Source organism: Desmodus rotundus, chromosome 11 (assembly GCF_022682495.2).
Source record: "Desmodus rotundus isolate HL8 chromosome 11, HLdesRot8A.1, whole genome shotgun sequence".
Classification (NCBI taxonomy): domain Eukaryota; kingdom Metazoa; phylum Chordata; class Mammalia; order Chiroptera; family Phyllostomidae; genus Desmodus; species Desmodus rotundus.
In genome coordinates this window covers 80585545-80598860 of record NC_071397.1, presented here as the reverse complement: position 1 = coordinate 80598860, position 13316 = coordinate 80585545, and the positions used below count along the sequence as shown (strand labels likewise).

At 42.0% G+C, this 13316-nt stretch overlaps 1 long non-coding RNA gene across 1 annotated transcript in view; it reads right to left on the bottom strand.

Annotated features, from left to right (window-relative positions):
- The window catches only part of LOC123478846 (uncharacterized), a 46324-nt gene extending 33939 nt beyond the window's left edge, over positions 1–12385 (bottom strand). The window contains exon 1 of the long non-coding RNA XR_006654223.2: positions 11903–12385. This is a non-coding gene — a long non-coding RNA (uncharacterized lncRNA). The remainder of the gene's footprint in view (positions 1–11902) is intronic.
- Between the last annotated feature and the right edge of the window lie 931 nt (positions 12386–13316).

The following is a 13316-nucleotide window of genomic DNA, read 5'->3' as shown; positions in this document are numbered from 1 at the left end:
TTTGTTTCAGTCTGTGGTTACTTTGTTTTATTGCTTATTTCATGGGTTTGTTTTTACTTAGGGGAGCCACTGTGACACAGAAGATAATTTAGAGTAAGGGATGTGTGTTAAAAAAAGATAAAACTAAGAAACAGTGACGTAGATCACAGTCCTGGCTGTTAGGCAATGTGACCTTGGATGAGTCATATAACTTTTCCATTTGCAAAAAGGTTGGGGCCGTGTTAGTGTTAACCCAAGCATGGCTGCCCATCACACTCACCTAGGGGGTGTTTAAAAATGAGGTGTTTGCTATAAAGCATGGTGGAACTTTTTGGGGTGATGACATTGTTCTGTATCTTGATTATGATGGCAGTTACATGACTAATATGTTTGTCAAAACCTGAGAACTGTGCACTAAAAAGGGTGAATTTTACTGCATATAAATTATCTTGGTTTAAAATTTAAAAATTAAAAATAATTTAAAAAATTTGAATATTAATATATTGAAAAAAATGCGTGGGTCCCACCTAGACCCAGCTACTTACTGAAGGGTATCCAGCCTCTTCACCTTCCCTGTACGTGTGAATCTAGTGGGAACTGACTCCACCTCTCTAAGCTGACGTCATCCAGGTTCAGGTGTCCATCAGCTATGTCTGTGAAGTCAAGAGTAACCTGGGTGGCAGAGAGCAGTGTGGGTGCCTACAGCCACAGCATGTCTGCACAGGCCACTTAAATCACATGGGGTATGTGGCTAAGTTCTGAGTGTAATACTGAACTAGAGCATCATTTATGATCAATGATCAGGAAATGTGGAAGCAGCCAACTACTATTAGAAACCAGTGTAAAGACAGAGGATGTTGAACTAAGTTAGAACTGCATATTAATAAAAAGCTATTAATTGTTTGCATTAAAACACAATTCTGTTAATGAGTCTGACACCAATCACATGACACTATCCAGCAGACACAGGCTCACTGATTTGAGCTCTGTGGACTTTAGGAGAGAAGACAATGCATCCTTGAGGCCGACAGATATTTTCAATTCAGCATTGACCTCTGAGAGGATCCCACCCTAGCATTAAAAAAGATATACGAGACCCTCGTAGTGAAAAATGTTTACTGACAGCATTCATAATATATTGGACCTCTGATAGGAAAATGGGATGTTGAAAATACTTAGCTTTGTTTAAAGTTCATGGAAGAATGCAGTAGGTATGTTTTGAGGTCTAAGGAACATCCCCCATTCTTCTGAAGCTGAGGGTTGCGGTGACTGCATTCCTGTAGTGTAGCCATCATCCTTGGCTGCAGCTGCTGGAACTGTGGAAGGCACCGATGTCAGGTTGATTGGAAACACTGAATATAATAACACCAACATGGTTCTCTGGGGGAACCAGAATGCAAGGTCACAGAGGAAGTGGGGTGCCATTGTGCCATGGAAGCCGAAGTCAGAAGCAAACTAGAATTAGTGGGGAGCAGTAACTATAGTAGTAATGACAACAGCACCAACCACAATAATAAATAATAGCAATCATAGTAGCTAACACCTATGAAATGCTCATGTGTGCCAAGCACTGAGGAAACCATGACTTGGATGTGATCACTTTCCTTACTGTCACACAGCTGGTTAGTTACAGAGCTGGGAGGCAACCCAGGTTCGGCACTTCTCAAACCAGTTTACGCAATCTCTGCAAGTGCTCTTGTACCTTGGAGAAGCCCAGGATACAGCTGCTGTGAAAGGGTGTGCAGAAGAAACAGGGCCATGAGACACAGTGGTGCACAGAGAAAGGGCAGAGCAGCGGCCCTCTTCCTGAGGACTTAGGGGTCCCAGCTCCAGTCCGCATGTGACCTTGCTGTGCTTAAAGGGAGGTCTATGTTTTAAACAACCCTCTCTGTCCTTCTCCCTGCCTTTATGAAGAACTGATTGCATGGGATGTCTGTTCCTTGAAATCAGAAAACGTTAAACTAGAATGAAGAAATACACAAAAGAAGGTGAAGTTGCGGGAACATGTCTCAGGTAGAGGCCAGGGCAGAGAGAATTCTCCCAACTCTCTCTGGTCGTGATACTATTTTTTCAACCGTCTCAGGTCAAGGAAGATGAGCACTTGCTGCAGTTCATTAAGGAATTATCGATGGAGAGTCCACAAGAGGGTACTAAGCTGCTGAGTATGCTTGGGATTCCTCAGCAATACACTTAGCTGTTAAATCCTGTTTCTCCAGATGTTCTCTTCTTGGGCTTGTGCCCCACTTTCTGTAATGGAGTTACTTGTCCGTATTTCAAAGGCTTTACTCACCACTAGGTCCCTCACCTCGCTCATCACCTTACTTTTGATGCAAGACACCATTCATCATTTCTCCTTAAGAATCAAAAGTTAAAATCCCAGACAATATGCTGAGTCCTCAGTATTCCTCTGTCCTATTGTGGAAAGAAATGAGCTGGTAGGCTCCCTTTGGCCCTCGGGTTTGCCGAGGAGGATCAGACCAAGGAATTGTCCAGGAGCCCAGGAGCAGGAGCAATCACCATGAGAGCTCTGCGTTCTGAAAGGCTCTGAGGAAGGTCCGCCAGGCAGACGCAGAAGTGCCCAGGAGGGGAGGATGCTCAAACTAAATGGCAAGTCGGCCACTGCAAATTTCAGAGCTGTGGGTTAATAGGGGTCAGTCTTTAGTTCTCAGTGTCTGGAGAGATGGCTCTGATTTTTTCAATTACACTGAAACACACCAGCAAGGGAAAAATCCACTCTGGCTCACCTGTTTGTTTATTCTGCTCTCTTGTGACTTCCCAAAGGGCTTTATTAATACTCTATGACTTTGGCTATTTGATCCCCTAAAGAAAGGTTCAGGAACCAACAACCTTTCCCTCTAATCTTACCTCAGTGTTCCTTCTGATTTGAGTCACTGAAGACTTCCTGTTTGAGGCTGAAAAATATTTAAGCAAGCAAGCAAGCAAGCCAGCAAGCAGCTCCAGCCAGTTTAACAGGGCATTGGAGCTGTTGCTAGGCAGGGCATTTAATACACGAGCATCAGACTGGGTTGCCAGGTTGGCACAAAGGTACAGGTTACCTCACCTGTCCTCCTGGCTAATCTTGTTATGTTAATGGGTGCAATTTCCCCACTACGGAGACTCGATGTTCTTGGCACCTGGACAGTGGCCTAAGGCTTGACTCAGAGGTGTATAAGAACTTGAGAACTCGTTTGTTGCCAGAAGGGATTGCAGGCGCTCCCACACCAGTCAGCAATCCCAGATCCACAGGAATGTGCCACTAGTGGACCGTAAAAGACCTGCTCCAAGAAAGCAGCCTCAGACATAAGGGCGGGGCTTCAGGGGATTCTTTTGGTCCTCAGAACGTTCTTTGAATTCCTTATGGAATCCTGGCCTTCCTTTCCTTCCCCAAGGGAAGCATATATTTTTCACATCTTCTGGTGCCCTGGATGTGGCATCTTAGCTAAAGCACTATTACACTCTTGTCCACCTGAAAAAGTTTTCTCTGTAGCAGGAACTTGCTTTATAAAACACTACAGAACACCTAGTCCAAGCAGAGCATTATGTGAGAGTGCCGGAGAGCTAGATTTAGGGTACCCCTTAATCATGTGACTAGAACAGCCCTCCATTTCACCAGAGGGTATTTTACTTTTCCTGCTGCCTGGGTGGGTAGTCTGTATCTGTGAAGAGTGGTGGGCCTCCCCCGGCCCTTGCACAGTTCCTGGCAGCGTGGGGATTTGCCGTTCTCTCTCCATAGCGGTGGTCTACCGAGTGCAAGAAGAGTTCATCATTATTATCTTGGCTTCATTTAGATCCACAAAGTGCATAGGAGAAAACTGGCCTGTGAATGAAGTTTCATTTTCTGATTTAAGGGGGTAAAAGAAGAATAAAGAAGGTATGAAGCGTATTTTAAATTATGTTGAAAAAGTTGGGTCATTTCTAAAATTTTGAAAGGAGATTCTATTAGAACCAGCTCCCCCACAAAAAAGGCACTAAGAGAGGCAGAGTCCTTTCTCATTAACCAGCTGAAGGCTTTATTCCTTGAGAAATGGGTTAGAATTCCAGCTTAGTCTCTCTCTAGTTGAGAGCCATTACCCCGACCCTGGGGAATTTAGTCAAGCTCAGAAGAGCTTCTTTCCAGGGTTGGTGAGTCGTCTCAATGAGAACACATTTGTACACTGGCCCGCCGCACCTGGCACATAGTAGGCCTAAGCAGGACAAATGGATTCCTGTCTAATTTTTTTGAGCTAGAAGTGTTTAGCCATTCTTCCAAAGGAGGTATCCCCAAATCAGCTTCTGGATTTCCTTTTCATAAGGACTACTTCAGATCACAAGAGAATAAGAGGGGATCAAAAAAAAAAAAAAAAAGACTTTCTAATCCTTTACATTAGCAATACTTGAAATAAACTCAATGAAATAAAACTTTTTTTCACTTATTTTGACCACTATGGGCTCTCCTATCAAAGCTATGGAAACTAGATCGGATTAAGGCACACACTCAAAGTCCTGGGACGTGTTGTGCCTCAGAGTATCTTTGACGAGGGAATGGGTGGGGAGCCTGCACGGATGGCCAGTCACAGGCTCACTCAGTCACTAAATAAGAATCGTGGTCATTCGGGGCCACTCCCAAGTCCTAAGCGGGGGGAGGAATCACTCCTGTCATATTGGGGGTAGCAGCCATTTCAGGAAAATACGAACAATATAGTCACACATACGGTAATATATACTTACATTAAAATATTGGGGTTTACCTACTTTTGTTCAATTTTTTAGATAAAAGCAGGTCTCTTCTGTGTCCCCTGGGGAACACAGGCCTTCAAAGTAGGATGATGTGCTCAGCACTGTCGCCCCATTTCTAACGTGTCTCCCCACTAGACTAAGCTGATGAAGAGCACTAAGTTCAACTCCCAGTTACTTCCATTAAGAGATGTATGAGCTTGGGCATAATTGATTCAGCACAGCCTCTGTTTCTTTCTTACATCTATAAAATTGTGATAATAATAGTATTCATCCTGTGTTGTAGGTTTTTGGGGGAAGATTAAATAAGAGTAGAGAGCTTAGCATGGCATGTAAAAAAGGAGTTTTATAATTATCATTGTTATTATTATTGTGATGCCAGTGTCTAACATGGTTATTGACTTGCATGAGACTTGAAAAGTTTTAAAAATTGATTTATTGTGCCTAAACCACAGTCCTGCTGTTCAGCTCTATGTTCAGCCTGTGCTTTGACCTACAGGGCTAAATGTGGCTACAGAGTAACAATTGTGTATACTGGCTTCACTTTAAATTCCTGAACATTAATCTCAAGTGGACACTTAACACTGCCCAGTAATCATACTGTGTTTCTCTAACCCAGTCATCCTCTTACTCTCTAAGGTGAGTAGTTCACACTTTCTCCTCTAGCCTCAAACCTCCCCCACTCTCACTCTAGGCTCATAGTCGTGTTTCTATTTCAATGGGAAAAAAAGATGCAATCAGAGGAGGTTGCTCCAATCACCCCCACATCTTCTTACCCATTCGTCTGGAAGCCTGTGTATTCTGTATTCTCTCCAACAGTGGATGGACTGCTGTGCTATTGGCTAAAATCAACCCCTACCCTCAAGCACAATAATCCCTCCTCTCTTGCCCTCTCAAGCATATTCTTGAGCATTCTCCCCTTTCTGCATCTCTTTCTAGTGATCATTCTTCTTAGGGAGCAAATATTTTATATTTTTTCTCTCATCTTTGAAGATCTTATTTTGACCTTTTCTCCTTCAATTATACTCCAATTTTTCTCATTCTCTTTAGTGTGAAGCTCCTTGAAAGCATCACACTAAAATTTCACCATGGAGAAGTTAACCATGGAGAAGTTCACCATGTCAGCTGTCCCCAACTTCTCTTCCTGCATCTCTCTTGAACCCAACCAGGCAGGCACAGCACCTGCCACCGCACTGCAGCTGTGCTTGTTGAGTCGCTGATGACTTGGGCAGGCCAATTCCAATGGTCCGTTCTCAGTCTTCCTCTTATGTGACCCACCAGAAGCACTTGCAGAGTTGACCACTTCGTCCTCTTTCCAGGATGAGGCACATGCCTGGTTTTTCATTTATCTCTAGCTGTTTCCCCTCAGTCTCCTTTGCTCATTCCCCAACCTCTAAATTTTGGAGAACCTCAGGACTCACACTATGTATTTCTTTTCTTCACTATCTACAGTCTCCCCCTATGTTCTTCCTACTCAGTGCTGGGAACTTTACTACTCAGTGTTAGAAATGCCTCATGCCAGACTTGTTTGATCAAAATCTGCCTTCTAACAAGATCCCCAGGTGATCTATTTGCACATTAATATTTATGATCTCCCTAAGTGATCCTAAGGAATTTCGGGGACTTAAATGCCATTTACTTGCTGAGTTGACTCCCAGATTTATATTTGTAGCCAATAATCTCCAGTGAAATACAAACTCATTTATCCAACTACCTATCAACTTTTCCACACAGGTTGCTTCATAGTCAGTCTCATCTTAACCTGTCTGTAACCGAGCTCCTGATATTCCCACCAAACCTGCTTCTCCAGTATTCTTTTCTCTCATCAGTAATAGCAGCTCTATTCTCCTGTCACTTGAGGCAAAACCTTTGGAGTCATCTTGCTTCTTTCTCATATCTGGTCTGTCAACAATCAAGTCAGCTCTACCTAGGCAACATAGTCAAAATTTAATGTTTCTCATTATCCCGTTACCGTGGACAAACTCTGCATCTATTTTTTCTTCTAGTCTCTTCTGAAAATGACAGACAGAATAAATTTTGATAGATGACGGTACTCCTCTGTTTAAAGCCTTCCAGCGTTTCAATCTTGTTTGAGGTAGGACCCACAAGACCCCAAATGGCGTGTTCTTCTTATTACCTTTCTGGTTCTTCAGCTATTTCCTTTCTTAATGTTCTAGAACCTCATTGCCCTTCTTGCTGTTCCTCAAACCCAGTGGGCATTTTCCTGCCTCAGGGCCTTTTTGTACTTTCCGTTCTTTTTGCCTGAATGCTCTTCCTCCAGATATCTGTGTGGTTCCTTCTACTCAAAGTCACCTTCTCACAAGGCCTTCCCTGACCATGCTATCTAAAATCTCAGCCTCAGCCCTCTCCCTTCACTTCATGCCCCCTTTTTCTTATTTATTAATTCACTTGTGTATTAGCAAATCTAATGTTCTCTCTTCTCTCTCTCTCTCTCTCTCTCTCTCTCTCTCTGTTAATGAGGGTTCTCCAGAGAAACAGAACCAATGAGATATAAAAAAAAATAATATAATATAATATAATATAATATAATATAATATAATATAAATGACAGATGGTGGTTTATTATGAGGATTGGCTCACACAGTACGACTGAGAAGCCCCTCACTCTGCCATCTGCCCCAGAGGCCCAGGAAAGCAGGTGGTGTAGACCCAGCCTGAGCCTGAAGGCCTGAGACCAGGGTAGTCAGTGGTGTAAGCCCCCGTCTGAATCTGCCGTTCCCTGGAGCCAGGAGCGGCACTGCCCCAGGGCATGGGAAGATGGCTGTCTCAGCTCATGCAAAGAGAAAATAAATTTTCCCTTACTCTGTCTCTTTGTTCTCTTCAGACCCTCAAAAGACTGGACGATGCCAATCTGCACTGATGAGGCTGATCTTTACTCAGTCACACGTTCAAATGCTAATCTCCTCCAGAAACATCCTCATAGGCACAACCAGCAATGTTTGCCAGCTTTCTGGGCGTCCCTTGGCCTAGTCAAGTTGACACATAAATTTAACCACGACAGCTCTCTCTCTCTTTCTGCGTGTGTACATGTGGTACATATTTCTTTGTTTCTCAGCTTTTCCTATGTTCCACTGATTTTCTTTGTCAGTATCTGTGACAACACCACACTGCTTTAATCACTACATTTTTATGGTAATTCTGTTCTTCTTTGACACCAGAATTGGCTTTTCTTGTCCGTTTGCTATAACATACACATTTTAGAATCAGTTTCTTGAGATCCATGACAAATTCTGTCAGCATTTTCATTGGAGTTACATCGGATATATTTACTAAGTTAGAGAGACCTGCTGTCTGTGTTACAATGAACGTTCCTATGCATAAAACGGTATTTCTTTCTGTTTAATTAGGCCCCCTTTAATATTGTTTGATAAAGTTTCATATTTGCTTGTAATGTTCATGGGCATTTTTGTTATGTTTCTTCCCATATTACATATTTCTTTATGTTGTAGGTGTTACATATTAATTCTTTAATAAACTGTTTTATTTGGAGGTGATATAGATTCATAGAAAAGTTGTAAGGATAGTCCTGCGAGCTCTTGTACACCCCTCACCCAGTCCCAGTTTTCCTTAACGTTACCATCTCACATTACTCTGCTCTGATGGTCAGAGCTAATGCATTGATGCCATTATGTTACACTTAGCTACACTGAAGACTTGGCTGGGATCTCCCCAGTTTGTCGTTAATGTCCTTTTTCTGTTCCAGAGCCTCACCCAGAGTACCACATTGCATTTAGTTGCCTGAGTCTCTACATATTCAATGCTTCACTTAATAATGCATATGGTGACTTATAATATGACTGTTCAAAAGAGTATTATGTAATATTGTTATGAGCTTATAGTTATTGTTTGTGACCACCTCCAATTGATAGGATGAAGACCTAAACCCCAGTGTGACAGCAGTTGGAGCTGGGGCCTTTGGGAGGTAATTAGGTTTGGATGAGGTCAGGAGAGTAGGACCTCCGTGACGGTATTGGTGCCCTTGTAAGACGAGAAACCTCTTTCGTTACTCACACTCACAGAGGAAAGGCCATATGAGCACACAGCCAGAAACTGTCTGTCTACCAGCCAGGAAGGGGACTGCCGACATAATCCGACCACGGCAGCACCTTGGTCTTAGACTTCCCAGCTTCCAGAACTGTGGGAAATAAGTGTCTGCTCTTTAGGCCACCTGGTCTGTAGTAGTTTGCTATGGTAGCTTGAGATGACTAAGACACATGTTTTTTCAGACTGATGAAAAATTCTATCTAATTAGTTCTTAAATATTGCTAGAAAAGGTACCTAATGTAGCTATTTGAGGAATGAGATGAGCATACTGAAGGTCTAATCAATAATTAAGGAAGATTTTATTCACTTGTGTGTTCCATTATTTATCATTTCTGCCCAGATACATAATTTCCTTATATGGCAATAGATCAAAAGGTGAAGTGCTGAAATGATAAAAATTGAGATGTATCTTATAGGGCTTTTATTTAAAAGAATATACATTGAACATTATATGAAAACTCTTGGGAAAACCCATTTTAACATGAATTACTAACATTACAAATTTCTCAGGGTCAATATTGCTCAAAATTCCTTAGGTTAATGAGAAATTGACAACAGTAACTTGTCATAAAAGAGGATAGTGGATGAATACATAGAGTTAATAGAAGAAATACATTTAAATTATTTTCTTATAACTATTCTAATACCTTGGTCTTACCACCACCAAAGAAGCAAATGTTTCGCTATATTTTTCAAGCAATCTTGCCCAAATGATGTTCTGAAAATTTTATGTAGACCTACTTTTGCCCCAACCTGTATTTGGCCTATATTTTAAAATGAAATATAAAGAAATAATTTTAAACCAACCGATGACCTCCTTTTTTTTTTTTGAGTGTGACAAGAGAAGGAAGTCTTTAGCTTCCACTTCTGAGGTTAGTATATAAATGCTAGGAAAGTATATACATCAAACGTGCTTAGTTAACTTAGATATTTCAGGTTGTTAACCTCTAGTTATTACTCGCATGACATAAGGATCCTCGGAACTTGAGGAGACATACTTACATTTCCTGGAATTTTGTTGCAGTTGTATCCATTAGGATGGGCTAGGTAATGATTTGAGAACAACAAAAATTCATTGAATTTATTTCTTCCCCATATACATGTCTAATGCACATCAACAGAGAGTTCTACGCCTTAAAATTATTCGGGAGCCTAGAACCAAGTTAAAAGGAACAGAACTTGATAAGGTGCAATTGCTGTTAATGCTTTTATGGAAAAGTTATGTGTCACTTCACATTTCATTAGCTAAAACAATAAAAATGAGCATATTGTAGTTTAAAGAATAAAGAGGTATCAGGTTCAATTTCAGTATGTGTCCAGAAGGGCAACAGGAATATTTACAAAAGCTCATATATAGCATTCCAACAATGTTTGGGAAAAACTCTTATTTTCATTCTCTACACTCATAATACACTCACAACACTACTTATACTCCAAATGTGTTGGGTTTTTCCTCACCATATAATCCTCTGATTCTCTATATAGCAGTTGGGTGTCCTACAATTAAACCCAACTTGTTACTATCTACCTGCAGACAGGGCCAGATCCCACAGGTTAAGGCTTCATTCCGAGAAGACTGCATTACCCCAACCTCCTTTAGATGCCATTTGCTAGTCCAAGTTATCACCTGTATTTCTGACCAATCAGCTCTCAATCAGAGGTCCCATGACCTCTACTCCCACCCTGGGGTGGGGGGGGGCTTAATTTGCTTGAGAGGCTCACAAAACTCGGGAAAACATTTTACTTACTAGATTATTATTTTTTAAAAAAAGATATAATCAGGAACAACCAGGTGGAAGAAATGCAAAGCTAAGTGTGTGGGACGGGGTACAGGGTTGCCATGTCCTCTCTGAGCAGACTACTATTCCAGAATCTCCAACCTGTCCACCAGTCGGGAATCTCTCAGACCCTGTGGAGCCTTCATATGTCAGAAAAAATGGATTAAATCATTGGCCATTAGTGCTTGATTCGTCCTCCAGCCCTTTTGTCCTCCATGGAAGTGAGGAGATGAGAATGAGAGTTCTAAACCTCTAATCACATGGTTGGTTCCCCTGGCAACCATCCTTAGGGGCTTTTGAAAAATTACTTTATTAACATAAAGTTAGATGTGATTGAAAGAGACTTTTTATGAATAACAAAAAAACACCTGTTTCACCTTTATCACTCTGGAGCTATTTCAGGAATTGAGGACAAAAACTAAATATTCTAACAAATGGTACCTCTGTTGCTCTAATTACTTAGGAAATTACAAGGGTTTGGGAAACTATGAGCCAGGGACAGGGATGAAACCAAATATGTATTTACTTATTATAACATACGATATCACAAATAATAACAGAAAATTAGAACTGATGTGACAGAGATATAACTATGTCAATTGGAAATTTGAATATATAGCCATAAAAAGAGACAACTACATCAGGTTATTTGTTTAAAACCTCATTCTATTGAATCCAAGGAGGTAAATCTAAGATTCTGGAGCACCCATTGCAGAGTATTTGGAGGAAGATGAGTAGCAGGTTGAGGCAGAATTCTCTGGAACACCAATGTTTGGATGAGCAAAGTAGGCAATGAGAAAAACTGAGGAGAAAATGTGAGAGCTCCAGAGAGCAAGAGAATTACTGAGCCGAGGAAGTTGAAAACTTGTGTAAATAGAGAGTCCTCAACAGGGTCAAGTGCAGCAGAGCACTCCGGGAAGCTAAGGGCTAAAAAGGGACAGTTACAGAAGGCACTGGTGGCTTATCCACATAGCACCTCAATGTACCTCAAACCCAAACTCACAATTCTAAAGCCATCATCCTTTTTTCCAATCATACTCTTCCTCCTACATTTGCTATTTTAATTTTTTGGCATCTAGCCACAAAGCTAGAAAGCTGAGAATAATTATATGCTCCCAGAACACCCACATCTACTCAATGTCATGCAAATTTCTATTCCTGAATATTTCTCAGATCCCACTCTCTTATCCCTCTGTACCCCACAGCCCTAATTCGGGCCCTCATTAGCATTTGCCTGGACTATTTTATAACCTCCTAACCACTCTCCTTGCTTCTGGACCTCTGTCTGTAAATCTGCATGGGTTGTCTATGTCTGCATAACAAATTATTTTAAAATTTTATAACTTAAAATACCAGTAAGCACTTACTATCTCTCACAGATCGTGTGGATCAGGAATTTCCATCATAAAGTTGCAGTGAAGATGTCGGCTAGGACTGCAGTTGTTTGAGGCCTTGACTGAGGCTAGAGGATCCACTTCCAAGGCGGCTCCCACACACGGCCCCTGTATCTCACAGCTGGGGGTGGGAGGCCTCAGTTTCTCTATTGCAGTTGTTCCCACAGAGTGGCATGGATCACCTCATGGCCTGGTAGCTTAGCTTCCACGAGAGCACGTGATCTAAGATGTCACAGCAGAGGCTACATTTTCTTCTATGACTGAGCCTCAGAAGTCGCTGGCACCGTACTTTGTTGATTATACAAAATCTACTTGGAGAGAGGCGACCACACAAGGAAATGAATACCAGAAGGTGTTGAAAGTTTAGCTGAGCTGCTGTATGGTATTGGGGCCTCAGTCTCCACTTTGTTTGCCCAAGCTGCATGCAGGGTCCTTCCACTGACACTGGTCTCCTCAGGCAAGTGCATGCCCTCGATAGTGTAACACACCTAGTGTCACCAGCAAATGAAATGTCCTGATATGACTTCCCCAGTAATTCTCATTATCAACATTCTCCCTTGCCTCGCAGCAGTTCTTATCTCCTTAGGTGAGACCTGTGTAGGGCTTATAAAACTCCATTCTTTTTGTTTAAATTAACCAATCCAGACCTAGCCAGGAAGCCCCAGAGCACTCTGAAATGGACCCTAAGAAAGGCATTTGCTGTAGATGCTGCCTTTCTCTGTCTGAACTCTGCCTTGACCTTCCCGTGTGCCCTCTTGAGGTGTGTGCCATGTAATTCCTCCCGGGTCCTGTGGGTAATAAACTTCTCTATTTCAATTTCTCTTATTATCTGTTGCTGAAACTTGGCTCACCATCTAGTACCCTGTGGTCTACTTAACAAATGTTAATTTAATAAAGTCATAATAGAAGATTAGGATCATCTATCAGGGGTGTCCAACCCGTGGCCTGCAGGCTGCATGCAGCCCAGGATGGCTATGAATGCGGCCCAACACAAAATCATAAATTTACTTTAAACCTTTTTCGTTGTTGTTCATCGGTTTCCATTAGTGTTTCTGTATTTAATGTGTGGCCCAAGACAACTCTTCCTCTTCCAGCATGGCCCAGAGATGCCACAAGGTGGGACACCTCCGCAAGGAATTGAGGCCAAAATGTTGGACACAACTGCCAAGAAGGAAATGAGGCCTCCCCCCACCAATTGTGACACATAGAGAGGATGTGTGGGAGCCACCTTGGAATGATCTTTTAGCCTCAGTCAAGGCCTCAGACAACTACAGACCCAGCCAACATCTTACCTACAACTTTATGATAGAACTTTCCCTCAAGTTCCTGATCCATAGGTTTGTGAGATCTAGATTCGGGATCATCTTGGAGGCTGGCTACCCTAACA